Below are 22207 nucleotides of genomic sequence, written 5' to 3' on the forward strand. Positions count from 1 at the left end.
ATATATAATATATATATGTTGTGTGTGTGTTGTGTGTGTGTGTGTTTGTGTGTGTGCTTTGCGTGTATATGTGTATTTGAAATATAAACAAAAATCTCCTGATATCTTTCCTGATTACGGAAAAGACATTGCAGTTTTTACGATAGCTATACAAGTTACGATGTTATACCAGGAACAGTCAGAAGAAATTGGACTTGATTGTTGTGCAACCTCAGAAATCCTGGATGTATTTTTCCGCAGGAAAGTTAAAGTTACAGAAAGTTTTGGAGGAGGAGTTCTCATAACTCTCCTTAGGAAAACGTAGTTAGGATTTCCCAATACCCTGAATTGTTTTTAGGATTATTTACCTATCGGTTTTGTCTTCATTTCCGAGACGAGTTGTAGTGCTAATTACGAGCAGAGGCACAAAGGAAATACATTCTCACAGGTCTCACTTTTAATGCGAATTTATTTGGAGATTTTTAGTAACTTTATAAATACGATTTTTTAACGCAGAGACACCTATTGTTAAAGTGTCAATGCAGTAGCTTCATAAATTTTAAATACTGACAGTTTCCTAAAAAGAATATCACTTCAATGCTTTCAACATTTGCCCAACTTTTGAATATTACATGTAGGCAGCAAATTGTTCGTACCACCGAAAGTAGTTGTGCGGTTTTTGTTGAATTAGTTCATTAAAATACTTTCAGTCCTTTTTTTAAATGGCTGCAGCCATACAGTTGAATTATTGCTGCTGATGGGGATGCGGAATGCATTGCTACACATCAAGTAATATCAGTTGCTAGGACGGACAGAGCCAGTGTTGCATCAGTCTATAAATGTATTGATGAGAAGAACCAAAAACATAAGAAAATTCCAATAAACTTTAGAAACGGAAATAAACAGGAGATTCAAGTGAAAGGAGTAAATGGAGTTATTTCGCCAGCTGAAATAGACTAGGATATTGAAATAGAAGAAAGGACGTTAAATTGGGTTACTCTGACAAGCAGCCGGTTAAAAGATTATAATGTCACAAGAGAATAAGTCTGATACCAGAGATGCTGAAAATCAAAGAAATAACGATGCCGATTGTCTTAAGAAATTCTTTAATGAGATTTTTGGTTTCCTATAGCAACGGTTCTCAACGGGGGGTCCCCGGAGTACCAGAGGGGGTCCGTGGCTATAGAGTAGAGGGTCCGCGAGAAGTTTTGGAAAATCACAAAAATAATAAGAATATTAGTAAAATAAAGCAAAAATAAATAATGACAAAGCAACAACAACAATTGTGCAGTATCATTATTATTTTTGTTTTTTCAATATTGGTTTCATCCGAACTGGGAACAATGGAGACGGAAGTAGGAGACGTGATGGTACTGGCGCAGAATAGCCATTCGTGGCGAGAATTCATACTATTCCTACGCATTTATTTGGGTGATGAAGGAATCGATTATATATATATATATATATATAATATATATATATATATATATATATATATATATATATATATATATTAAAGTAGATCAGACGGTTATTTCTCTCTCTCTCTCTCTCTCTCTCTCTCGCTGTCTATATATATATATATATATATATATATATATATATATATATATATAATATATATATATATATATATATATATATATATATATATAGATAGATAGATAGATAGATAGATAGATAGATAGATAGATAGATAGATAGATAGATAGATAGATAGAGAGAGAGAGAGAGAGAGAGAGAGAGAGAGAGAGAGAGAGAAGCATGCCATTTTGTAATTAAAGTAACATTTACATTCTGTAAATAAAATAGCCATCGAAGAGCACCGTAATTATATAATGACGTGTTGCGCCTTGCTAGAAGCACATCTTTCGAATTGGAATGTTAATATGGAAGTTTCCGGTGAAAGTTGGACGTAGCGTCGGTTAAACTTTCAGTGAAGGTTAATTCTTAATAGATTGCGAGTCCTGGTGAAAGCTTCATGTATTTTGTATTGCTTGCATTATCTTATTAATGTTGGTGCGGGTTGTCATTAAGTTTGGTTGTGTTGGTTGTTATGCTCTCTCTTTACCTCTTTATCTGTTATTTTTGTTTCTCTAGTGATTCGGTCTATGTAACTTTTGTGTTATGCAATATATAACTTTATGTTTTCCCGGTCCTGCAGATGTACCTCTTTAGAACGATCATTGCGTTAGTAACATTTTCATCTGCTTTTTGAAATCTGTTTGAGTTACACTTCAGTTTGAAGTTCCTTTTCCGTCCTGAAGTTATGACCCGTATTGCCTTCTTTCTATCCACGTCATTTTTCGTTTCTGACCAATGTGTGTATGGTTCAGCCAGCGTAAGAATGTTGGCCTCGGTAACCAGGATTAAAATTAAAATGAATTCGGAATTGGTTTTCACAGACGCTAAAAGATTATTTCCGTTGTTAACGGAAGACAATTCCTTAGGGAATCGCTGCATGTGTTTTCATATTTTTGCTCCCCTCCTATTTGACACCTTGCCCCCTTCTTTCTTTTGGTTTCTTGTTTTTCGTTCACTTTTCCTCCGAAATACTTTCTGTCCTTGCAACAGTTCGGTAAATACTGAGGAGTTGTAAATTGCAAAGTATCCGGTGAGGGACAGTGAAAGAATCGGTATTACCATAAGTTTTGCGAGTGTTTGTGCTTGTATATTTTGCGGACATCCGCTTGCAAAAACCCGGTGAATTACCGTTTGTCTGCTTGCGTTTGCCTAAGCATTCGATTATCATGTTTATAGTCCTTGCTTTGAGATGCCCTTAATGTGTTCTCGATTCCCTGCGTTTGAGATATTGCTACACTATTCAAGTCGTTGCCTTTCAGATCTTTTCGTTTGATGATGCTTAATTCGTGTGTCCCAGCACGAGGTTCAGAGACGTGACCCACCTTTGAAATATTCCTTGTTTGATGGGGCACAAGGATCAGAGACTTGATCGCAAGTTTTAAAATGTTGTTATAGTTTTTTGAGTCCGTGCTTCAGAAAAACCATTCTTAAGTTCGAGAATTTGCAATTCAAGTAGACTTCTTGCCTAAAGGTATCTAGAGGCATCTAAGTGTATCTGACCTTCAAATGCGTAGTTCGAGCTTTTATCTTTTAATTATCCTTGTTTTTGACCCCAAGGTCCACATTCTTTCTCGCTGCCTTTGCCTTTGATATGACCTTCATATTTTCGGGGACAGAACCTTGATTTTGCTCAAGATCTTGAGCTAAAAATCTTGTACCCGAGATCAGAATCCAGTTACCCGCTTTCGTTTTTAGATTATGGCCATCGTTTATCAGCGTCCAAGTTCAGAAAGTTTCATTCTAGCTCTTAACCTTGATACCCTAACCGTCCCCCCCCCCCCCCCCCCCTCCCCCCCGTCTTTTTTTTCTTCGAAGACCAGTGCTTAGACTGTTTTTTTTTTTTCAAGACCAATGCTTAGACTCCGCGTTCGTCTTCATGCCAAAGGCATATCCATCGTTTATTAGAATCCAAAGTCCAGAGGCCTCGTTCATCCCTTTGATACCCTCTTGTGTTTTCGAGACTCGGGTCCAGGAACCGCTTTCGAACCCTCGCCTTTGAAATATCGTCCGCCTGTTCGAGTCCTATGAAGCATCGCCACTGCGCCTGCGCCGTCGCCCTTGAGACGTCCTTGGTGTGCTCATGCCTGGCCATTCAATTTGCTCATCCATTCCGCCAAGTCTGACTGTTGTTCAATCAAATAATCATCGTTCCTTTGGGGTACAAATGACGCCTAATGCCACCATTTAGGCGAAAGTGCGCCGCTATATTCTCCTGCAGTAAAGAATTGGAATGCTAATCGCATTGCAACATCAAAAGTTGCATCGCAACGGCCCGCCGTCGCAGTATAATAGATTTCAAAAATGCTCAGCCTAATGGCTTTCCTCTCTCTCTCTCTCTCTCTCTCTCTCTCTCTCTCTCTCTCTCTCTCTCTCTCTCTCTCTCATGACATTTGTTGGTACGTCTGTGCCATGCATTTGCATTCAGAGACTTTTCTTTGAAGTTGTTTAATTTTGTCAGATTTTTACTTCATCTTTCCCGTTACGTATTCCAACTCGTACTTCAGAATAGCAGTAGTATGAAGCTTTACATTTCGGTCTTCATTGTAGAATGTATACTGGCCAGGCTTTACTGTAGTTTGTTGGCGATTTGTATTATACAGTGGAATCCGCCCCCCCCTTAACCCCCCTCCCCCATCCACTCATCGCACACTCTCCATTGCAATCATTACAGAGAAGACACAGTCGTTGTGTACATATTTAGGTCAGGCATTTGCCATGGGTGCGTGTCTGCCAGCTTCATCTCTTTGGTAAATGTACTTCATCTGAACCGAGCAATAAATCTTCCTGGGAACGATCTCCTAATAGAAGATTACTTAATTTCAAGGAAGTTTTATATACATGCATATATATATATATATATATATATATATATATATATATATATATATATATATATATATATTAGTTTTACCAGACCACTGAGCTGATAACAGCTCTCCTAGGGCTGGCCCAAAGGATTAGATATTTTTTTACGTGGCTAGAACCAATTGGTCACCTAGCAACGGGACCTACAGCTTATTGTGGGATCCGAACCACACTATATCGGGAAATGAATTTCTATCACCAGAAATAAATTCCTCTGATTCCACGTTGGCCGAGCCGGGATTCGCAACTTCAGATCCCACTGGCTTGGCCAGCCGAGCGGCGAAAAACCGCACTCTGTCCAGCGAGGAATTAATTATATATAAATATTATAGTAATATTATTATATATATATATCTATCTATAATATATATAATGTATTATATATATATATATATAGATATAATATATTATATTATTTTTACCTAATTATATATATATGTAATATAATTTACTATACTAAGTTATAAAAATAGTTATATTTATATATAATATCTATAGTCAAATATATATTATATATCTAATATATAGATATATATCAAATATTATATATATATATATTATCTCTTATAGATAGTATATATATATTATATATATAGATATGGGGGGGGTTATATCTATATCTCTATTATATATATATATCATATTATAATATATATTATATATATATCTCTATATATAGTATATAGTTTATTATATAATATATATATATATATATATATATATATATCATATATATATAATATATAGTATATCATTATATATATATATCTATATATATCTTTTATATATATATATATATATGATATATATCTTATATATATATACTATCTACTATATATATATATATATATATATATATTCTCTCATACTATATATATATATATATATGTGTGTGTGTGTGTGTATAAGTAGGAAAAGAACCCCCCCATTTCAGCTCAACGTCAACACCTGACCCCCCAATTCGGTTCACAGGCGATAAACCCTATAAGTTTGCCTTTATCTTAACCTCACCTACGTTGATCATTAACGACTCTACGGGAAAACCACCAAATATTTCACTCCAGTTCAGGAAAGAACCCCAAAATGGCTCATGAATAACTCTTTGGATAGGAGAACCATGGTTTCGCTCAACCCCTTGAAAATACCCAACTCCATTTTGGCTCAAGATATACATAATGGATGAGAAAACCAACCTAACCCAACCCAACCCAACCTATTGGCTCAAGATATACTCTACGGATAAAAAAAAACCCATTTCACACAAATATGAATATGAGGGAAAACAATTCAAAGTCCCTTTACCTAACGTAACCCATGTGAAATACCCAACCCCATTTTGGCTCAAGATATACTCTTCGGACGAAAAACCGCCATTTCACATAACCTGACCTAAGCCACACGAGTATATGAAAAATATGAATATGAGGAACAAATTGTAAGTCCCTTAACCTAACCTAACCCACGTGAGTGAGTATATGAAAAGATATGAATATGAGTAAAATAAATTATAACTCTCTTAACCTGACTTTTTTCATGACTCACTGCCAGGTGCGCAACATGTCACATCACGGGATAGTATGAATGTGAAAAGGTTTCTAAACTCCATTCAAATTCAGAAAGGCAACTGATAAGCACCCACAACAGTCACCGCTTTTCTCCATTACTCACTGCCAGGTGCACAACATGTCATATCACGTGATAATATGAATGCGAATAGATTTCTAAACTCCATTCAAATTCAGATAAGCAGCTGATAAGCACCCACAACAGTCCCCGTTTCTCTGTGACTCACTGCCAAGTGCACAACGATACACACAACACGACGTGAAATCTCCATGTCCAGTGTCATACACATAAAACACACACACACACACACGACACGATATACTGCTTTAGCGAAACCTCATACAAGGGTGATAAATAGACGATTTTAACCACCTGCACACACATGCACTGATAATTCTGCAGTTTTCACTGTTGCAAGTTAATCCCTAAGACCTGATGTGTAAAGACATTTACGATTACTGCCGCCGGTACATAAGGTCAAACAGCAGCAGCAAAACCCACATCAGTTTGCCAACAGGCTGCTCTACTCCACAACATCTCCACAAGCAGAAATGGGTAATTTCACCAGCAACTACGATTGACGGCTCCATTGAAATTCCTTTGCCGTGGCATATATATACGGCACTGAACGCTCAGACTAGCCAGAGGACTGAGTCTGCTGTCAACGTTGAAAGAAGAGGAGTGAACAGACCCGACCCAGGACGATCCTTAACAGGAGGTACAGCAAGGAGCGTCACTTCGCAGGGTGGTGAGAATAATTCTTTTTATTTAGAAGTTTGATATGTGACTCGCTGTAAAAAAAATGCACATTATCACCGCCACGTTTGCATATAAAACAATTAGTTTATTTTTAGTAAATTCTCTACTTGTTATTCCTATTTTTTGCAGGTTCCACCGTGAACGCTGTCACAGCTAAACCGAATGGGGAAAATGTAAGGGAAAAATTGCTGAGAGGAGGTCACTGTCAAGTAAGAGGTGCCAAACAACAGCAGACGCTGCTTAACAGGGAAGGAGAGGAGGCCAACCGAATTGTGAGTACTATCAATCATTCAACAGCAGTAGGAATGCACATTGACGTGACAATGGTGCTCAGAATTAACAGAACGCAGCTCACCGAGGACGTCTTGTGAACACTCCGGGAGAGGGGTATAAATTCTGTCATGTTATACCTGTGCATCAACATCACCAGGTAGAGAATGGTGGGTGGCAGTGGTACCACCCATGCTAACATTGGTGGACACAGTGTACGAATTGCTAGATGAAGCTATTGAACATGTGGCGAGCAACCTTGAAGACAGGCATAACTTAAGCAAGGGTTCGGGATGGCGCATCATGTCGCTACACATTGTACAAATCAACATCTCGCATCGAGAAATGATGAACATAGCAAACTTTAAAGAGTATCCCATGGGAGTCAGGGGCGGCAGCCAAGTCGTCAACATCGAATCTGGGTACAACTGCAACATTACAGCGCTAGAAGCGTATGTGCTACTCAGGAAAGACCAAAACACACCAGGCAAAAACCTCACCAGGGATGTGAAAAACCGGATAAGGACGAATCAGATCAGCATTAAACACACACCCGACATGCCACTGAACAGCGACTCCTTCAAGACATTGGAAAAAGACAACAACCTTAACATCTATGTGTACACATTGTGTGAACTGGTCATTGGAAACAGAAAAAACGATGGACAGTGCATCTCGCTAGAAAGGGGGGTAACACATCATGTCCCCGACTGATCACTCTACTGCTAATCACAGAGGACCACCTCACACTCATCAAAGACATATTCGCCTATGTGAAGGCATTATGCCACGGGGTAAACACAATGGGGAGAGAATACATAGGTGGCATTTGTCATCACTGTCTAACCTTGTTTAATACCCCCACCATACACGATGCCCACACCCGAAGTTGTTCAACCCGAACCACAGTTCTATACACAGAGCCCAACCAATTTAAACAGTTTGAAAAAGTGAAAGCACTGAATAAAACCTCGCACATCGCCTTCTTAGATTTTGAAGCATACAACAGACAGCCTGACGAAGACCAGAGAGTTGTGTCAAAGCAGAAAGCGTACGCATATTGTTACGCAATCGTCGCCGACAGAAGCGATGAATACTGTACGTACAGTAGGTGAACATTGCATCGACGATTTTCTGGTAAAAATAGCCGAAGACTGGGCCAGGATATGTGAGACGATGGTGGCACACAAAATCGGCATGACCTCTGAAACAACCTGCCAGTTTGAACAGACTACACCCTGCAGAAGTTGCAACATTAAGTTCACCAATAACACTATCAAAGTGCGGCATCACGCACACCACATACCGACGAACAACTATGTGTGCACATTATGCAGGAAGTGCAATTTTAATTTGAAATATGCAGACAGAACCCTACCAGTGTTAGTACACAATTTGTCTCATGATGCCGCACTCATTTTGAAAGAAGCAGAAAGGAGCTGCGGAAAGCATACCCTGTGAAGGTTATGAACACGTCTGCAAAGTGTGGAATGCTGCAAACTGTTTCAACTTACTGGATTACACCGTTTTATACCTTCTCATGGACGTGGAATTATTGGAGGATGTATAATTAGCTTGGAAGAAGGCCGATTATACATAGTTTGGACTGGACCCAGTTTACTATTTAACGTCTCCCTCCCTCTCACTAGACGCTTTTCTCCACGCTTCACGAGTGCGCCTCCCCGTAATTTCCGATGGGGAAACTTACCAACTGATCGCTAACAACATCGGAGGCAGTTTCTGCAGTCTAGTCCAAAGGCATGCCATAGCAAACAACCCCGAGTTAGACCCACAATTTGAAGCAGGTGACCGACAATCATATATACTGTACGTCGATTTTACCAGTTGTTATCCTATGGTGATGAGCAGATATAGAATGCCTTTGGATGGAATAATGGAGCTCTCCCCCACCGAACTAGAGAGGTTTACCGCCAGCTATATCACATCCATCAATTCGCAGGAAGAACACGGTTATTTCATCCTCCTTGATACTAAGAAGGTTAGGGATGATGTCGCTCTCGGGAAGGATGAGTTCCCTCTAGCTATACATCACATGAATGTAACCCTCCAGGATCTATCCCCTTACACTAAAAGCCTATTGGAAAAGTTTAATGTGAGGCTCCCTAAAAAAATGTCAAACTGGTAGGCACACACTTGCCAATGCAAAACCACTTAATTTGCCTTCCACTATTGCAAACATTAATAAGACTCGGTCTAGCAGTCGATGTGAAAAGAAAAGTTTACAAGTTTAAACAAGGATTTTATTTAAGGGAATACATCACAGAGAATGCGGAGAGGAGCAAAAGAATCAGACCTTGATAAGAGGAACACCATCAAAATCTTGATGATGGTCTTTTTGGCGTGACCATTAAAAACCCTTTTAACTAATCCACCAGGACAGTTGTCACCACCGATGAACCCTCACTACCTAGAAATGTGTCTAAGCACACATACAAGTCCTTTGAAAGGTTGAACAATCAACGATACATTGTGAATCACTGCAGAGAGACCGTTACAGCAGAATCCGCGATCTGTGTTGAGTTCAGCATACTGGACCTGGCTGTATGGTGATAGAGTTAAGCTCATGTACACTGACAATGACAGTTGATCTTCTCCCTGGAGACTGACAACCTCGCACGCGAATTGAAGGATGTACTTAAACTGTATTTGGATTTGAGCAACTTTCCCAAAACTCATGAAGTGTATGACAATACGCGCAAAGGGGAACTCGGACTCGTCAAAGTTGAAACAGCGTCGAACTTATCAAAGAGTTCATCGGTGTAAAACCCAAAGTTTATTCATATGAAACACAAAAAAGTCAGTGTAACACTTGAATGGGGATTCAAAGATGTCGCCAAAAGACTATTAGTCATAGTCAATACCGAGATGTAATTGAGAATAATGAGATCACTTTACACCATGGTTCACAATTTGCAGATGGTGGGAGGAACGATGTGTCACACCCAACAGAGGAAGGTAGCCCTATGTCCTTTGGAAGATAAGAGGTATTACATCACCCCTTCTAAATCCCTCGCTTACAATCACCCTTAGATTCTGGTGAATGAATGAGCGGGGGAAGGGGAATGAGTTGATGAAGAAGATGAGGAGATCCTGGCACCCCCACTGCCGCCACCGCCACTGCCTCTGCCACCGGCCGTGGTGAGCACTTCCAAAGCCTCTGCCCAACCTTATGACTTTCAACCCCCCACTCCTTCACACGGCTTCCCCAAGATAAAAGGTTGTTCCAAAAGACGGAGAGTGGACAGCAAATTGGAGGTTAAGCAGCAGCAGCAGCAGCGTCCGATAACTGCCCTCACAAATTCTTGGGCGAAGTTGATGTTTCCTCCTCCTGCTAAGAAAAGTCGGCTCGGTCTGAGTAGACGTGTCACACACTAAAATGTGTGCCTGTATATACAAATTTATCTATGAAATTATAGTTTAGATTATTGTGAATGTATATAAAAAATTATAATACATAAAATCAACGCACAATCAAATTCATTTCTCTACAACCCTTACCTGTATATAAAAAAATTATGATGAATAAAAACATTGCACAATCAAATTAATTTCTCTACAACCCTCACCTGTATAAAACGCTCAGGTAAACGTTGCATCTGTTCAGTAGCGTATTAACTGTAAGCATGGAAACGGCTTCCAGGGAGAAATCTTAAACCTTTTCGCCATTCCTGCACGAATTATCATAGCAGGTTTCAGCAACAATGGAAAATTGATCCTGTGTCAGAACATAATTGGAGTGTATGAGGGCAACTTTCACTGTATTTTATATCATGGGGTGTGTGAACAACTGGAAAGACATCACACCATAAGTGCTAAATTCAAAGTATCCAAAGAGATACCAAACCCATTCAATTACACAGAAAGAGGAATGGAGGATGGAAAAGGTCTATTATTTGTGCTGGACGACTGTTTTCTCGAAGCCAGTGACAATATCGTCACCCAGGCATTCACTACAGGGCGGCATTCAGGCATATCGGTGATTTTCATAACCCAGAACAATGTTCCACTCGGGTAAATTCAGCAGGAACATCAGTCTCAATTGCTCCCATTACATCCTCATGAAGAACCGTGACATTGGACAGCTTGAAACTTTGGGTAGACAGTTGTTCGGCTGACGAAGGGGTGCGGAGTTTTCGGACACATACAAAAGAGTTTTAACACATAACCAGTACGGTTATCTATTAGTGGACTTCGCTCCATCAGCACCCGAACTGTTACAGCTCAGAGAATATCCTTGGAGAGACCGAATACCAAATTGCGTACAAATATGACTGAAGAACAGTTCCAACTGCTCAGGAATTTATATGAGAATGTAACACAACCTAGCTGTTTTAGCGGTGTGAATGCGCTACTCAAAGCAGCAAAGAATGAGAACAGAAACATAACTAAAGTGGACGTCACAGGTTTTTTACAGGACCAGCCATCATACACCCTACATAAAACCACATGCAAACGTTTCCTATGGGGGAAAATCATATTTTCCAAACCTCGAGCTCTGGCCAGCACAGATCTGGCCGACATGTCAAACTTGCTCCATACAATGAAGGTTATAAATAACTGCAATTCTTCATCGACCAATTTTCGAGGTATATACATGTCCTCCCTCTGAAAAAAAAAAAAAACAGTGTCACAGTGCGCGATGCTCTGAAAGTTCTTCTAGAATCTAGCGATTTTTCAGGACTGTCCCGTCTGAACAGCGGCGAAGGTAGGGAATATTATAACAAACATGTGAGGAAACATCTAAAAAGTAAGAACGTGTTGTTCTATAGCACCTGCTCGTGGGAAATTAAAGCTTCTATAGCTGAAAGGGTAATGAGAACCTTTAAAAACCGAATATATAGATACCTTACACACAAGAACACATTGAAATATATCAACGTTCTGCAGGACATAGTCGAAAGCTGTAACAACTCACTGCACAAGAGTTTCGGGAATGGGCAGACGCCCAAGGAGGTGCATGTGATGAAAACTAAAGCAGATTTTAAACGTTAGGTCTCGAGAATATATAAAGACGTCTTTCGAACAACGGGCTGCATCAGTTCAACCATGATTGTTGGAGACACCGTATGCCTTCAGTGCACCTCATGTGGTGCACCGTAGGGATTACTTAAGGTTTTCTTTGCAGCCTGACTTCGGCCCCCTAGCTGCAACCCCTTTTGTTCATTTTACGAAATGAACCTCTGTACCTATTCTCTTTCTTCCATCTTGCTTTCTACCATCTGCTACCAATTGATTCATTGTCAGTTTCCGATTCAGCGCTGAATGACCTGATAGTTGCCAGCGCTTGGCCTTTGGCCTAAATTCTATGTTCTACTCTTAATTCTGTAGTGGGCTTCAGTAGACGTATCGGACCCTTATATAAAGAGTCTATCAAGAGGGTATCGAAGATGCCACCCGATACCCTTATCACACAGAGAATTGATATTGCACTGAAGTGTTAGTTTGAGACCTCCCGCCTGCCCGCCCACCTGCCCACGCGCCCTACGAACCCATTTGAACTTGGGGCATGTGTGTGTGGTATGCGGTGGATGTTTCCGCGCATGTACCCGTATATGTTGTGCCCTCTGGATCATTAGAGGTTGGTCTACAAGAATGTTTAATTGGAGGTCTAAGAGAATTTCCTTTGCCCTCAAGAGTTTTTTTTTTTGGCATGGTTTGGAATTTTTTAATTTTATATTTGTCTTTTGGTACTTATTTGCAGAAATTTTAATTTTGACAGCAAATTGTCCCAGTACCATTACTAGCAATAAATATTTGTAATGGCACTGGGACTTGATGGACACCCTGTATATATATATATATATATATATATATATATATATATATCTATATATATATTAATAAATATATATATATATATATATTATATGTATATATGTGTGTATATAGTCCAGTATTTCTTATATAATATATATATATATATATATATATATATATATATGTATATATATATATATATATATATATGGATGTACATCTTTTCCCAGAATTTACCCTCCCCCTATTCCTATCGGGTTGAATTTGTACTTAAAAACCATCGGGAGTGTCATTATTCATCTCAGCGACCTCGGAAGCTATAGATTAAACTCCAAATATCTGTCGGTTTTGGTTATTTTTGCATTTCACCCCCTCCTAACACCCCCACTCCCGCTTTACCCAATGGTCTGATTTTAATTCTCTTTTCACCAGGAGACCTTTCCGAGTTTGATATTGACTTTATATTTAAAGTCTCATCAAAGTCGGTCAAGAAATGTGGATTTGCATAGCGTTCATACAAACAAACAAACCAACACAGATATTTTCTCATTTATATATACATCCATACACGCGCGAACACACCACACACTTGTATATATACAGTATATATATATATATATATATATATATATATATATATATATATAACACACATATATATATATATATATGTATGTTCTCGTAAGTAAAATAGCAATATTCTCTCTCTCTCTCTCTCTCTCTCTCTCTCTCTCTCTCTCTCTCTCTCTCTCTCCTTGCGCTTTTATCGGCATTGCTGCCTCTCTGCTGGGGTGTCATCACAGGGCCAGATCATTGCAGAAGGGTTTTGTTTAGCCAGCAATGAGCGCCTTCCCTCTGCTCACTGGCGCTGCTCACCAAAGTAATAAAGTAGTTCTCGTTGTCTTCCATTGCTCCAACTCTGAATTTATATGTATTCAGAATTTCTGAATAGATATATATTCAGAATTTTGAATTCCTTGAAACAGGTTTACTTTTCTTGCATCGCTCCAATTCTGAATTTATATGTATTCAGAATTTCTGAATAGATATATATTGAGAATTTTGAATTCCTTGAAACAGGTTTACTTTTCTTGTAGGTCTTTTGGAGGATCCCAAAATAAATCGTTTCAACCTCGTTTTTCAACAGCAGCTGGCAGGTGGAGTGTCCTCTGATAGGTTGTAGTATCTCTCCTCCCGAAGCTTGTGTTTTTAATCCTTGTTGCGTCTGATGGCAGACTCTCTTGTCGAGGCTGAGTAGAAGACGCTTGAAGCTGTAGGTTGGTTTGAGAATCTGACGGAAGCTTCGACTCGTTTCTTCTGGATTTCGAAGTCTTCCTCCTTCCTTGGAGACAGACGGAGATAGTTCGTTCGTCCTCCTCCTTGTGTCTTGAGGGGCGCTTTCCCGTTGGGATTTCGAATTCTTCCGCCTTCCTTGGGGACAGACGGAGACAGGGTGCTCGTTCGTTCGTCCTCCTCCTTGTGTGGCTTAAAGGGCGCTTTCCCGTCGGGATTTCGAAAACTTCTTCCTTCCTTGGAGACATACGGAGGCAGGGTGCTAGTTCGTTCATCCTCCTCCTTGTGTGGCTTGAAGGACGCTTTCCCGTTAAGATTCTTGAGGTTTTAGGAAGCCTTTCATCGCAGTTCCAAATCATTGCAGAAGGTTTAGTGTAACCAGCAGTGAGCCTTCCCTCTACTCATTGGCACTGGTTATGAAACCAATGAGACTTCTGGGTATATAGACTTCTCCGTTCCTCAAAGTCCTGCATCGCTCCAGCGCTGAAGATCATAGGTTAACACTTTTTAGAATTTCTTGAATCAGATTCCTGTTTGTGGTTCGTCTTCTGAGGATCCCTCAAATAAACGTTGACAATTTCACGTTGCACAGAATCGGTTTATTGATGGTCTTTTAATAACTTTCTCATTTTCTGTAATCTTCTTTTGTCTCTTGGGAAATGTGAATTTTTCCCTTTTCTATCGATGGTCTTGCTGAATTTTTATCACATAAACCTTTACATTTCAATATACACAAATATTAGGCTAAAAATGTTGCTTAATATTCAGACCGCTCTACATTCTGGAATACCACCGAAGTGGATTGATAATTGATAAACGATTCAGTACCTGGAAGACTCACACGCTCGTTGGTACGGAACAACGAGTTTGAGTGATTGGTAACCACCCGCTTCTCTTGATAGCCGGAGCGGTTACTTGCGGCACTGGAAGTCGTCGATTCGCACTGTTGGGCGTTCGAATCGCCCAGAAAGTATAGCGAATTGGATATTAAACGGTATTTGTAGATTAATGTGTTTTGTATATAAAAAGTCACGGTATATGTGATAAAAATTCATATGTATATTCATATATACATACATACATACATACATACAACATTACATATATATATATATATATATATATATATATATAATATATCTATTAGAAAAATAAATAATAATAGTAATAAATTAAGATAAAAAAGGGTTTGGTGTTTTGATTATATATAATAAAAGTAATGATTAATAAAAAATTAATATATATAATATATAACTATCTGAAAAAAGATAATAACCAAAAAAATATAGATAAGATAAAATAATATAAAAATACAAAAAAATTAATAATTTAAACTTAGAAAATATATATATATATATATATCAATATATATATGATGATAATAAAATAGTTTTCTTTGTGGGGTAGACTTGGGTTTATCACTATGACTTATTAATCAATTTACTCTTATTTTATGTTCAAATCCAGGAACGTCAGTGACGTTCCTGGATTTGAAAGGCTCCATGGGTTCTCGCCCGGGTCCAGGCAAGTCTTATCATCGAGAAAAATTCCCCTTCGGTAAGCATTTATGAAAATATATTAATTCCGAGGTAGAGCGAATTAGATATTAAAGGACATTGTAGCTCCATATATATATATATATATATATATATATATAATATATATATATATATATATATATATATATATACATACACACACATGCATACATACATACTACATACATGAAAGTTGATCAAGTATAAATAAAAACCAATGATGTCTTCGCTTCATTTTTAATCTCAAGAATAACTGTCAGATTTAAAAAAGATTTTCTTTTTCGATGCAACTTTATATGACTAAGAAAATAAAGTTACGTAATGGAGTTCTTAGCACTGTCTGATCAGGAGAAAACACCGCTGCAAGGAAGTGAATTTGTGTGTGTGTGTGTGTGTGTGTGTGTGTGTGTGTGTGTGTGTGTGTGTGTGTGTGAGCTCGGGATGTGGAGCCTTTCGGATGCTAATGGATCGGAAGAGAACACCGAATTTCCGATTTGTGTAACTTGCGTTCTGGGCTGTTAGGGAGATTTTTATTTTTTCCTTAGACTTTGGGCTTTTTTCTTTCTCTATTTTTTTTGAATGGAGGGTACCCATTACAGCGGCTTTTTTTTATTTAGGTATGGATATTTAGTTTTCATATTCATAGTATTTTTGCGTTTTGCATTTGTCAGAATAAAGTAATGTTTTATATATATAATATATACAAATATATTTACATATATCAATGTCTATATAATATATATATATATATATATATATATATATATATATATATATATATATATATATATATATATATATATATACCCACACACACACACACACACATATATGATATATATATATATATATATATATGTATATATATATATATATATATATATATATATATATATATATATATATATATATATATATATATATATATATATATATACAGTTTTTCTGGCTGTGAAGTCGGAGAAAAAACCATAGAGAATCAAAAAGTCAAGCAGTAACGTAAAAGGCAAAAGGATTATGGAGTCCCGACCAAACCACAGTTGTGCTTTGAACTGTCATGATATTGTTTGTGCATTTTACAAACCACAAGTTTTGGCTGACCTTAACGGTAGGAGCAGTAGTACTTTTAAAGTGTATATTGTTAATAAATTTTATTTTTGCCCTGTGTTGCCGTGCTCCTGGGCCTGGCCAAGTCTTAGTGACGTAGGTCCTCCTTGATAATTCATAAATAGTATCTTAAAAGTATACATTTATTTTCTTCTACCACTGTATCTACTGTATACGTTCTTTTAAACTTTATAGAATCAAGATCATACATCACCAAAAAATATGAAGAAATAAAGTTAAGAGATATTAGTGTTATTTCAAATTGAAAGCTGTGTTGTATAAGTGACCAATTGATTCTATGTGTGTGTATGCTACACACACACACACACACACACACACACACACCTAGTTACTTATTTGCAACATAAACATCCACTTGCAGAACGCAAGCAAGCTTATAATATTTTCAGGCTCGAAGGACCAAAAACATTGTTTACCTTTGTCTTTTGCGTATTGCCGGAAATATTTCAGTGCAAAACGTATTCATAAATATCCGCATATTAATTCCTCCAGCGCGCGGGAAACACATTCGCTTTAATTTCTTCTTTGTTTTAATATCCCCGTTGGCCCGGAGATGCGTTTATGCATCTCTCGGCGAATGGTGGGGCCAGTTGTTCGTGAGTCCTGATATTAGATGTTGTTTCCGTTTTGTTTATTCCCATCAGCTAAGTGGAAGCTCCAGCTATCCCCGATTATTATGCGTAAAAGTGTTCGGGTGTTGCACAAAATGAAAGGGAAAAGGAAAAGTGCTTTGCGCATTTAATGCTTTGATGAGCATCGAATGCTACACTCGACCGAGGTGTCCGAGTGATTCGGCCGTATTGTTTGTTTCTTTTGTTTCTTCTCTCAGTGTGCCACTTTTTCTGCAGGTCTCCGTTCATTGACGTGCCTTAATTGCTTGAGAAGAAAAGATACAAAACCAGCTAGTGTTTTGTACGTAAAATGAAATAACTATTTTGCAGCCTTTCTTTCCCGCTGATGATATACCTGCTTCATAAAACTGAACCTGAAAAACAAAAGACAATTCAGAACTGAAGCTGGAAAACACGAGAAAAGGTTTTAGAAATACATATGAAAACACGAGACGAGTTTTTTTTATTTTAAATGAACCGTGAAAACAGAACAGGAATTTCCTGAACCAACCTTCAAAACAAACAGAGATTCCTTAAAAGGAACCTGGAAAACACAAATGGAAATTTTTAAACAGAACCTGGAAAACACATAGTGAGTCTAAACCGAATCTGGAAAACAGAACGAAATGTATTAAAATGAACCTCGAAAACACGAGAAGACTTTCTTGAAATGTACTGGGGAAACGCAAAACATATCTCTTGAACCGAACTTAAAAAACAAAAAATAAGTTTCTTAAACTAAACACAGGGCAGCAAAGACAACGCTGTTAAACTGAGCCTGGAAAACATGAGTGAAATGTCTTAAATTTCACCTGCGCCTCAGTGGCGTGATCGGTATGGTCCAGACCTGCCACCTCGGTGTGAGAGATGTTTTATTTCTGGTGATAGAAGTTACCTCTCTCGACGTGGTTCGGAAGTCACGTCAAGCCGTTGGTCCCGTTGCTGAATAACTACTGGTTCCGTGCAACGTAAAAACGCCATATAAACAAACAAACAAAAGACAAACCTGGAAAACGAAATAGAAATCGAAGAGTTAAGTTTTTGTTGCTGAGCTTCTCCATACTCCTAACACCGGACCCTTCTTCACCTGAAAAAGAATGTTTGGAATGAAGCCTGATACGACATGCATTTACTATGCTAATGTATTGCATCTAGTTATCGTCATCTAGCAGTCATCTGAGATTTAAAAGTCTGAGACCTGAGATGGTTTCAGCACGCGATCTTAGAGAAGAAAGGAACAGTCTGTTGAAGAACCAGTTGATATGTAAATTGCGGGTTGACGTCAATGGAAAGTCTCAGAAAATCTCGGGAAAAAAATTGTGGAAGAACTGAATTAGATGATTTCTATATTTCTATCTTGCAAAGATTGAAAGACATTTATCTAACATCCTGTAGAGAAAACCTTTAGGTCAAAATGTAAGCGTCACTATGACAAGGAAACTGAGTTGCTCTTTTTCAAATAATTGTGTTGGTTAAAGATTACGAAGATGCTTCTGTCATCCCTTTAGGTTTCTCAGTTAAACTTTCTTTTGGATTTCGCTTTATCATGGAACTTATATATATATATATATATATATATATATATATATATATATATCATATATATATATATATATATATATATATATATATATATATATATATATATATATATATACATATACACACACATATATATATATATATGTATGTATGTATGTATTCATGAAGCTACAAATGTCCTTTAGTATCAAATTCGCTCTACCTTGGAATTAATATATTTCATATATTTTAACCGTAGGTGAATTTTTTAGTTGATAATGATTTCGTCCTCTCGTGGATTCGAACAAGCGCACAGAGGAGATATCAGGACTTCAGTGAAAGTATATTAACTCCGAGGAAGAGCGAATTGGATATTATAGGACATTTGAAGCTTAATGCATGTATATGAATCACGGTGATGTGATAAAAATTCATATATAATATTATCTATAAAATATAGTATATATATAATATATAATTAATATATATATATATTATTAGTATATAGATATAATATATTATAATATAATATTATATATATATATATATATATTAGTATATTATATTCGACCACAAGTTTGTCATAATAATGAACGAATGAGGTGTTTAACCTTTAATAATTTTCTGTTAGGATTTTTCTACATGCATTATGTACCGGAATTGATCTTAACAGATGCCGTTACAGGTAGGACTATTTTAAATTAAACGAAACCGTGTTTGACAGGTAGAGCGTTTTGGATGGTTTTAATTGAGATTTCTCTTCCCAGTCTTTTTTCGGATTATCAAGTTCCAGGAACTAATTGAAATTCATTTTTTTGACCTTTGTCTGCAGAATGCATTTCAATGTATCTTAGAAAGCTTTCTATATGGAGGCTTAGCGATTTAGATGATTGCTCTACGTACCATGAAATTCGATCTTTTCCTCTTTAGAGGGTTCTCCCATCTCCGTGTTACTGTCATTATGAACTCTGTGACTCTGGTGAACTTTATTGATTTCGTCTCTTATTGTATTATTATTAAATTGCATCCTTAATTTTTAAAAATTCATGATTACTTGGCGAACTTTATTAATTATATTATAATTTCTTGTTTTTGATGATATTTTTAATGGGATCTTCATTGAATCTGCCAATATGGTATCCCATGGCTCTCTGATTGTTAGGCCAAACCTGGCATGAGATAGATTTGATTGAGTTTTAACTGAATATTGTAGATGTTTACATTCAGAAGTAATGATTTTTGAGACAATCGGAACATTCTGACATGGTAAAGCTAACAAACTGTCATGTGCAGTTAGAACAAATACTAAACTATTGATGTTGTTACATGTATGTATCGAAAAACTGTGATTGATGATAGCGAAATAAAACCCGCAATGGCAAACCTCTGATGTAGTGAGCAAAATTTTCTCGCTAGTTGTACAAATAGTTTCATTCAGGGTGATGTTATGAATAAATCATTCAGCGCCCATAAGTGCATCATCACAATGAGTTATCTGCGGATAGTCAGAGAAATGAATTGAAAATTCCAGGGAGTGGCCTCCCGGAATCTAAGCTTTGTTTACAAAGTGCTGCTGGAAATCTCAGGAAAGTACATAGTAAGACCTGTGGGGTCTACATCTTATATAAATGTTTATCATCTTTGTGTGTAAGTGTGTAGGCTGAAGTTTCGTAGAACGCCATACTCGAATCTAGCATGTATATATTTGATTTAAACCATTATTTATTATGGGAGTCGATGACTTCCAGTTCAGACTGGTAGGTTGCAGTAAAGAAAGTTTATTTATTCATTTTAAAAATATTCCTGAGGTCTCATTTCAGTCGTAAGAGTTTTTATTTATCTGTATTTTTATTTTGTATGTTTTGTCGGGTCACTCTTTGCAGCTAGAACCTTCGAGTACACTTGGGCTTTCCATCTGTTCTTGTTATCGTTGGTATTCTTCAATACTTTCCATATTTTTCTTATTTGTATATTTAGTGGCTCGACACACTCATTTAGCTGCCCGTCCCGTCGGCGTCAAAATGACAAACTTTCGTATTTCTTAAAAACAGTTTTGGGAACAAAAGCATGTTATTCCTTGTTGGTGGAATATTATATTTTCATATCTAGAGAGAGAGAGAGAGAGAGAGAGAGAGAGAGAGAGAGAGAGAGAGAGAGAGAGAGATGTATGTTTCTATTCATATGAAATAGAACCAGCACCAGAGATGATTTCATTTTTGGGGAGATTCGTTTCATTATTCATTTTGGCTGAAATTTTGCACACACAGAGAGAGAGAGAGAGAGAGAGAGAGAGAGAGAGAGAGCAGAGAGAGAGAGAGAGAGAGAGAGAGAGAGAGAGCGAGGGTAGGTGGAGAGAATCAATTTCTCTTGGGACATTTCATTGTTGATCCTTTTAGGGGCGATGCTATGCATAAATTTGCGTTCCCTCCCGGGGTCCCTTTATATATTTTCTTCATGCGATGCCACAGATCTTTATTCTTTCTTTTAATTGCTCGGAGGAAATTAGCAGCTTCATTTTTACTGGAGGAACCAAGGGGACGGTATAAGTAGATTGAAGTAATGGTGTTTAAAGATATATATATATATATATATATATATCTATATATATATATTGCATATATATATATATATATATATATAATGTATATATATATTGTATATATATATATATATATATATATATATATATATATATATATTATACACACCTCTCTCTCTCTCTCTCTCTCTCTCTCTATATATATATATATATATATATATATATATATATATATATCTATATATATATATATATATATATATATAGTATATATCTGGTATAGTCTTTCCTCTCGAACCCCCGACACTATATAATACATGCTGCTATGTCACATTTTTGGCTGTTGTGGAAAATTCATATAGATTTTTGCCACTGTGGTTTTGATTTGTTAGCCTAGAGTAAAAGGAGCATGAAATATATGTTTAGTATTTTTTCTGAGGTCATCTTGTCATTTTTTTTAGCCTGTTAAAGATCGGGTGGTATCACCGAAATGGACATTTTTTTTTTTTTACCGCAAATTGCACAAGTTTCGAACTGTTTGATCGTCTATGGTGGTGTGAAGTGTGATGTACCCTATATTTGTGCGTATCAAATATAGTAAAGCAATGAGTCAAGCAGTAATTTTTAATTATTTTATCATAAGTCAAATTCTCTGAGAGGAAATGATTGTAAAATACGTTTATATAATACTTTTACTTTCCATCAGATTTAGCAATTTTTTTTTATCAAATGACAGTATGACAGCTAACGTCTGTTGCAAAAACGAGGAACTTTGA

This window comes from Macrobrachium nipponense, chromosome 15 (assembly GCF_015104395.2).
Source record: "Macrobrachium nipponense isolate FS-2020 chromosome 15, ASM1510439v2, whole genome shotgun sequence".
Lineage (NCBI taxonomy): Eukaryota > Metazoa > Arthropoda > Malacostraca > Decapoda > Palaemonidae > Macrobrachium > Macrobrachium nipponense.